The sequence below is a fragment of the Polyodon spathula genome, chromosome 6, assembly GCF_017654505.1.
Source record: "Polyodon spathula isolate WHYD16114869_AA chromosome 6, ASM1765450v1, whole genome shotgun sequence".
NCBI lineage: Eukaryota > Metazoa > Chordata > Actinopteri > Acipenseriformes > Polyodontidae > Polyodon > Polyodon spathula.
In genome coordinates this window covers 49,675,890-49,685,117 of record NC_054539.1, presented here as the reverse complement: position 1 = coordinate 49,685,117, position 9,228 = coordinate 49,675,890, and the positions used below count along the sequence as shown (strand labels likewise).

The 9,228-nt window shown below is 36.2% G+C and overlaps 1 long non-coding RNA gene across 1 annotated transcript; it reads left to right on the top strand.

The window, feature by feature from the left end:
* The first annotated feature begins 1,554 nt into the window (after nucleotides 1–1,554).
* Nucleotides 1,555–9,001, top strand: LOC121316561. The gene is made up of 3 exons (XR_005950415.1): nucleotides 1,555–2,151; nucleotides 7,812–7,933; nucleotides 8,771–9,001. It is a non-coding gene; the product is annotated as an uncharacterized LOC121316561 (long non-coding RNA).
* The last annotated feature ends 227 nt before the right edge of the window (nucleotides 9,002–9,228 follow it).

The following is a 9,228-nucleotide window of genomic DNA, read 5'->3' as shown; positions in this document are numbered from 1 at the left end:
CAGTTATTCAATCTTCTCTATCTCGGTTAAATACTTAGCAGGACCTAATATACAACTCACAAGAAGAATTAATTAATATGTTGTTTATAAGAAAAATACAGGTTTGAATCCTGATTACAAAATATTAAACAATTGAAATAGTGAATTTCAGATAGAGTTATTATTTAAACTGCAAGGGAAAAACACTTTTGGAATGATATGGTCCATATAACATTATTTTCTTTTTCAAATGTCAATGAAAATAATAATAAAACAGATATAAACACACCTCCTGTGTATGTGTGTGTGTATGTATGTATGTATGTATGTGTGTATGTATATAGTATATATAGGCATTTAACCAAACAACTAAGATATTGAAGGATTTTGGTCAAATTACAACAATATTTTGTAATAATTTGGCTAACTGTGTACAAGTTGTAGTCATTTGGTCAAGGGTCCTGGCACTACAGTGAGAGGAGAGGCCTCTCCACATAGCATTTGTGACCTCTCCAACAGCCCAGGCCTGTTCTCTAATAATGTTCTTTCCTATGGTGCATGTTTATAAATCACCCTGAAATTCATTCCATATCCTCGTTTATATGTATATCTGTGCGTGGCTGCGGGTATGTTATATACTATAAACTATATATAAACTGTATGAATAGCCTGACTCTGCTTGTGCAATACATTGTATATCTGTCTATGTTAAATCACTTGTACAGTATATGATGACCACATTAAGATCTGTTGAATGGTCTTTAAAAGCAGATTTGACTGTCTAATCTATGCATCTCAACACAAAGAGAGATCAGTATAGATTTAGAAGGAAATTCTACCACCAACAGGCTAGAGTTTACTGTTACAGTACAGAGGAACCTGCACTTGCAAGTTATTGTGTGAGGCAATAAACAGAAATTATTTTTAAGTTTCAGAAGTGACAGGAAACTGTGGACACCTGGTGGTCATTTTTTCAATATACTTATACAGCTTTTCTGAGAACATACAAATACAGGAGAACACACAAATACATATAGGTTGAATACACATCACTGTGAGAACGTCTGAATTATCTCAAGTGTGTGTTTGAAACAGCCTTGAAGATTAATTGGCGGTCACATGGTTGGAACTTACTGGAAAACAATAATTGCTTTCTCGGGAAAGGCCTCAAGGTTCAAGACAGTATCTAAACAAAAGAACTGTAGTGAAACTGTCACAAAGGACACATTTATGTAGCAGAGTTTTTCTTTATTAGTTGCACTTATTATTAGTTAATTGAAATGTTGCACTTTAAATCGAATGATTATTTTCTATGGTCACATTATTTGCTGTGTATTTGTTTTATTTTTGTTATTATTTAATTTTGTATGTATATATTTATTTTGCACTTGATTTGCTTTTCTGTTTATTTATATACTAATTGCTTTGCATGGGACAGACAACAACACTTAGCTAGACATGTGTTTGTTTCACCTAGCCCATAAAAAGCAAGGACCAGGAACAGGAAAGAGATGCTTGGGAGGAAGTACCCCAGAGAACAGCAGGAAGACAGAGCATTGAGCAAGTGTAGGCTGATGCAATGGACGGGAATTACAATAGAGGGAGGCCACGTCACATTCCATGGCCTCAGGACAGTTGCGTTGAATGTGACTGACAATGTATAAGAATCAGTGGAGGAATACTTGACCAATGATGGATTGAACAAAGAACTAAGGGAAGTACGTTGAATCTACTTATTGCTTCAAGTTAAATAATATTTGTTTTCATAACTACATGACTGGGGATTATGACTGGATTTATAAAAATGCCTGAGAATCTGTAAATAAGTACTCGATAATGAGATAGAGAACTAAGAAACATACTTTTAACCTGCTTATTGCTTCAAGCTAACAATCTTTGTTTATTAATTCACGTGACTGTGGGGCTCATGGGGAAAGGGAATATCACTCTCACAAAGAGTAATGTGAACCTGGTTCAAGATAAAACAGGAGTGTGGTTATTGAAGTTTTTGTGATCACAACTGGAGCGAAGCTTGACCTCTCCTGCACTACTATCATGACCCAAAGAGATCCTTGAGCTACTGGGAGACTACAGAGGCGGCTCCAGCTACCTGAGACCGAGGTCCCCAACGTGAAGGCGATACTCCTGATTACCCATCCTGCTCTAACAAAAGTTAAGTACCGGAACTAGAGTCAGGCCTAGTGCAGGGTGAAACAGGTGGCCCAACGGCAGGCTGAGCAGCGACAAACCTACATTGGTCTGATGGATGAGATGGGTGCCCTGCTCCTGGCTGTACCTGTGAGGGAACTGGTAGTAGACCCACAGGCACAGGCATGCATTCCCGTCCCACCACCTATTATCTCAATGCACCCACATAGTTCATCAATCCCCAACAAATCCATGTCTGCGATTGGCTGCCGTACCGTTGTCTGCTCGGAAGGGACCCTTAACTCAAAAACCTGGGTTGGCTGTCATGTGAGAGATTGTTCGTAAAAGTGGGAACCCACCTTATATAATACTACCTTATATAATACACCTAAATAACTTGACCTGGAGTATTTCTCAACTTTGACCTGGAGATAACTTGACCTGGAGGTCAAAGCCCACAAACCTTGTATGTGACCCTAATTCACCTGAGTGGCAATGACCGCCATGACTGACTTAGTTTGTGAGACGCAGGGTGTGAAAGACAGAGGGCCGCAGGTAATTAGACCAACAGTATAACCTCGTGACAGTCACCAGAGCTGAGCAAAACACATTGTTTAACACTAGTATAAAGATAAAAGAGCAAAACAATGACTTGAAATCAGTACTAGTGTAGGTATTAACAATACCAGGGTGCATATGAGGCCTAAGGGACTTTTAGATCAGAACTTATACAACAGGCTGACAGGTTCACCCAGGTAAGAAATAGACCAATTTAGCCTGAGGCACTGCTAGGCTTAGAAAACAAAGTTTAATATCCTGAAACATGTGTGTTCAGTATTATGGAAATCTTTTTCTCCTCTGTCTTTTAAAATACTAGTTTGCTTTTTTACTGCTGTTTCAGCTTTAATTGCTTCACATAATCTCTATTTTCAAAACAAGCAACAATTTGCCTCCCTCTGTAATTTGTTTAATGCTATTACTGGAAGGGATCTATAAAAGCAGCCTCGCTGAATGCTCTAAACTTCTTGATGTTTGTTTCGATGCTGAAGGCAATGCATTAGGAACTGATGGTGACTGGACATTATCCAATCAGTTCCTGATGCAGTATCTGCGACATCAGAAAATCTATCTCAGTGCTACCCTTCGCTTAGCCATATCACCATCTGTTCACTACTTTAGTCAAACAATACTGTCAACTAATCAATTTAAAATGGAAAAGCTTGATGTACAGTCTGGGGATTAGCCTCGTAAAAGGAGGAAGCTGCACTTAGGGATAAAAAAGAACAGACAGAGCTTTTAAATTGTGCATGTGAATTCATTAAAGAACGGTTCCTGAATTGCAGTGGCAGCTCTGTTCAGCACCTCCTTCCCCAGAATTCAGCTGGCTGCCAGGCCTATCGCTCGAGCGGTACGAGGAAATTGCTGCATTTAGCATAACCTCAGTGACCACTGTGAGAAAAGCTTTTCACGGCTCACAGTTGCCAGCTGAGATTACGCCAGATCACAGCCGTTAAGGTAAGCCTACAGGCGGGACCATGACAGTTCAACCTCTTCTTTACATGCGTGGCACACCTCCACATAAGTGCAGGCTGTACCCGGCACACTGCCTATCATTAAAAACATATCAATGTGTCAAAGCTTGTCCGACGTGTCTGAAGCAACCTCCTTTGAGGTTTACAAGCTGTGCTCATAAACTATAAACTAATTCACAGAGCATGCTCAATCCTTAAACTTACCTAATTCTGTGGAGAAGTATTTGACTGAAAGGAAAAAAAGAAATAAGTGAAACCTCTTGAATACACATTTCGTTAATCTTTATGGTAAATGCCAGCATTACATATGAACTAGAATATTATTTCTAGTTGAATTACATGAAGTAATCCTTAATTCATGAGGCAGTTCTTTAAATTAACTTTGTGGGTTTTTTTTTCTGTTCTTTTTTAATAAACTGCACACTTGACTTTTTGGAAATTAGAATGTATTTATGAAATTTTGAAAAGTTTTCTTAACTTTGCTTTTGCCTTCAAAATTATAATGTATAATAAGAATACCAAAATTAATTTAAAGAGGTACAGGGTCTGTAATTAAAATGTTTGTTTTCAGAATTTTAATTGTGTGATAATTCTGTATTACACAATTTTAACTACCTTTCTACGGTAAATAAACAATAAATCTAACATGATTTATGCTTATACCATGCATTTTACCTTGCTTTCACTGTATTGAATTGCACTAAGGATGTTATAAGCAACCATGTACTACAGTTTTACATTCATGTTGCCAGAAAAACCACTTGACAAGACTTTACCCAGTAATAGACATGGTTGAATCAGGGATGAAATTCTCAACCAAAAAGTGCAGGTATGCACAGCCAGGTGTAAACATTAAAAAAAAAAGTTCTAATACTTCTAAAATGTATAGCTATTGGTGCACAATTATCTTTTTTTTAAACACAAAATAAGCCTTAACAAATAACTGATACAATATAATCAATTCACCATAAACAAAGCTGAAAATACTGAAAGCTTTGTACCCTCTGCTTGTATTACTTACTGTAATATAACACTTAAGTTAAACCTTAAAGGTAAGTATTAAGAAATATTACACGACACAGTAACTGCTGTAGACAGGGAGTTCTGTTTCAAGATATCCTAAATAAGAGGTGCTATTGTAAAAAAATGAAAAAAATGACACAAAATGGCCTTAGTCAAACAATGCACAATTGGGGCTGAATTTTGTAATGTAACAGGCACTACTATTAAAAAATAAAAATATCTACCGGTACTTGCCATGGCCATTTTAATCCCCATAGCGTTCGCTGAAATCATCCCCATACTTTCCAGCCCTGGGTACTCACCTACAACAGGACCTGGCCATGCAACATTGACAGCTTTGGATTAGAAGAGATAGCCCTGTTATTTTATTGAGTTACTTATTTTTATTTATTACTTATTCTACAATATTCTGTGTGCTTCTCTGTTGTGTTTCTGCCTATATTAATTACCATGAACTACTCCAGAAATAAATAGATTTTGAAAAGGCTTCTCAAAGCTGAACAAGAGGAAATGTGATGGAAGTGTTACACATGACATGCTTTACCTTCTTCAATTGATTGTTCATCATGGCATGATCATTGTTGCCGCACACTTTCAGGATAGTTTTTTTTAAAACAGATTCGCTAGTCAGCAGAGCAAGTACTTAACTTAACATTCTACCACTCATTTAACTTCCAGTTCTAAAACTGTAGATACTGCAGTGACTGTTACAATCAGGTTAATTACCTGTATTTGTATTAGTTTAAACTTTAACCAGGTCTATTAACAGATATTTCAATACCTATAGCCAGTAGAGATGGGTTTACATTCCAGGCCAGTATTAGCTTTAAAAGTAATAACAGCTAACAACCAGAATACAATGGTTAGTAAAGGTGTGATTTAAAATGTTACACCTAATTTGGTCAAATTGTTTAATGATTAATACAAAACTCCACCTAAGATGATTCAGCTTTGGCTGACTGGGCAAATTCCATGGTGTACTGTACAGGTGATAAAAGGAATAATTACTGGGACACCAACGCCTGTGAGATTTCTGCAAAGCTTTCGCCACAGCATGTAAACTGACCATGGTTGTGAACCATTCACAGATTGTAAGATCTCTACAGGTGATTGTGAGATTTGGTACAACTTCACAGTTGCCTGCAGAGATTACTCAGTCTGTAATCTTTTTATAGGTTATACTGCTGCTCGAATGAAGACATGCTTTTCGTCTCTGCTAAGTTTCCTGAAAAAACAAAACATAAAAAAAGCATCCCCCCAAAACATTACCCACATTAACAAAATGTGGTTAGATTCCTTGCCTATCTGTGTTAATGAAGGGCATATCTGCTAATAATGAGATGCAACATGGTTTTGTAACCTTCCTAATATATAATATCAGGAATAATCCATCATTTCAGTAATATTAAAGCACATTTGAAAGAATAAAGCGAATTTAAAGGCCTGTAATGCACAAATATAAATGTTACTAAATTGAATAGATCTGTACTTAAATGTAAATACAGTATCTAGAGGATCGCTATAGGTAGCTATAGGATAACAATAGCATTTATGCTTAACTTAATTATATTTTCTATGCTGGTATTCGCAAGGATAAAATGTTTAAACTTTACTGTAAATAAACATGGTACAATTTTAATATGTGATAAATAAACAGTGCTTAACTTTACAACCAGGCTGCTCAATGGAAGTGTGCCCATTGACAGTTAAGTCCTGCTAGTCTGCAACAGTGGTCTCACAGTAACATCTGGCATGTGTCCTCATCCAACAAAGCCTCTGTAGAATAAAAGATCACATATTGGTAAACTATAACAATTACCATGGTGACAGTTAACTAGAACTTGTCTCATTGTTTTGTTCTGTCTTCTTAGTTTATCTGCAGGCCGGTGGGAGATGTTTCCTTCAAGTGAGGTATTGACCACATGAACTTGCAGATATTGCAACAAATTGAGAGGGAGAAAAAGAGATGCTTTGTGATGTATTTAATATATTTCACTTGAAAATATTTTATAGTTTGTATAACATGCATGTTTGTATTACATTTAAAAAAAAATGACAAGCCTTGCTTTACGCAATTTTACAATCAAAGCAAAACCTTTCACTATTTTATTAACATGATTTACCCAAATCATAGCAAAGTGGAACCCAGCCCTTTTTAGAGACATCAGCATTTACAACAATAACATTGCCATGCTTCAACAGTCTTGATATATTATATATTGTATGCTGGTATATTTATACTTTTCCAAGATAAGTTTGAAAAATGAGATGTAACCTCCCTTGGTAAAACATTGAACAAATAATAATGTATTACTAAAAAACCACAGCTGAACAATACACAATCTTATGTGGATTATTTCAACTGAATGATGCAGGATATACAGGTCCTGATTTTGATAGCACGGGGGCAAGAGCAAGGGCAGTGCTCAAAGTCATTGTGGTAACACTGCAGGGAGTGGTCTGTCTCAAAAGAACGATTTTGCTCAAACTGAGAGAATAAATAAATAACTACATATATGAATGCTTCTTTGAACGGTATGCGAAGAACTGCAAAAGAGTGCCAAAAACGGTTCAACAAACCAGTGGAGAAGCAAACACAAATGATCTTCTGCTTGCCAGGCTGCAGTATCTATAAGTGGGGGTCCCTCTGTCATAGCAAATTTCAACCTCCACTGTAGTTGTAAACGAGTAATGTGGCAATTCGGGTTTGCAACTAAAAGTCAACAGAGTAAAAACAAAACCATATTTTTGTGTTTTTTTTTTATTGGCATTTAATTATAATGTTTATACTTGTATGGTTTTTGTTATTTATCATGTCTGAGTGCTTTAAATTATATTGATCTGTGTGTGATTAAATACGTAACCTTTACAATAAATACAAAATACATAAAATATGGTTTAATTACTATAAATAATGGTAATTAAACCATATATATGCTTATGTGTATGTATAATATGCTTTACATATTTATCCGTAGCTCAGTTGTTATTTGTAATTGAAAAACCAGAACCAAATTTGAGTACATTTTGACTCTTTTTGTCTCTTTATACCAACACACAAACGATAGTGCTGTTATTTTATAGTTTTTAACGTATATTGATAACATTTGTTAATATACTTTTATGCAGGGGGCGAAATTTGCCATTACACTTTCACAAGCCAGCCACTGATGTCCATGTAGGAGACTGCCTCATCCACCCTTCAATGGGAGAGTATGATGGGTTGTGGAGAACAGGAAGTGGGTCTGCAGGTAATTGGTTTCCCCTCATTTCATACATATAATTCATGCTATTGAAATGTGTCAGTTTTTCCAACCAGTGAAAAAAAATGTAAAACGTCCTGGCTACACACAACTGTGTAACTGGCTTATATATTTGTCCCTCACCGTTTAAAAGAATTGTATATGTATTTGGCATGTTTTTTATTTTATTTATTCATGTATTTATTGTAAACCTATATGATTCTCAAAAGCATTAATTGTCCGCAGTGTTTAATAAATGCATAGTAAAAGCATGTGTGATGGGACATCGCAAAACCACATAAAACAAGGACAATTAATAATGAATAGAGACCAATGTAAACATTTAATTGATGCTGCAATTAAGATATATATCCATCTATTTCTCTTGCATTATATAGAGCCCTTCATGTGTTCCCATCGCAGAGTGCTTCACATAAAAAGAAAAAAAGGACAGTTCTAACAGTTAAAGACAGCTCTGAACAGATGGATTTTCATTAGCCGACCAAAAGAAAGAGTTGAGTCTGCATGTTGGATTTTATCTGTGAGGGATTTCCAGGCTTTAGGGGCATAACAACAGAAAGCTCTCGAAATGTTTTGAGATTAGCTCTAGGGACCTGTAGCATGCCTGCGCTAGATGAGCAAAAGTTGCGCTTTGGAGCATGAGGGGCAGTTAGGTCAGACAGATAGGTTCGGTCTGATCATGCAATGATTTATACACCAGTAGAAGAGTTTTAAAGTCAATGCGGAATGTCACATGGAGCAAGTGTAGAGACTTCAGAACAGGGGTGATGTACACAGTTGATTTTATCCTTGTAAGGACTATGAACAAAAATGTTTGTTCCGTAGGTCTCAACAGAGAGGGAGGAGAAAAACCAGCACCTCTGTTACATCAATAGCCTTAGAAGAGAAGAACAAAGGGAGAATGAGGCAACAGGTCAACAGCAGGACAATGATGTCAGGCCAGCACAGAGTTCTGCCCATCAGACCAAGTACAACAAGAAGATGTAGACAGCTCCTCGAGCTGGCACAGACACCACCTCATTGAGGAGAACTCTGATGCCCTTCAGCCATTCCTTCAGCTGCAACATATATATATATATATATATATATATATATATATATATATATATATATATATATATATATATATATATACACACACAGTACTGTGCAAAAGTTTTAGGCAGGTGTGAAAACATACTGTAAATTAATAATGCCTTCAAAAATAGACATGTTAATAGTTTATATTTATCAATTAACAAAATGCAAAGTGAGTGAACAGAAGAAAAATCTACATCAAATCC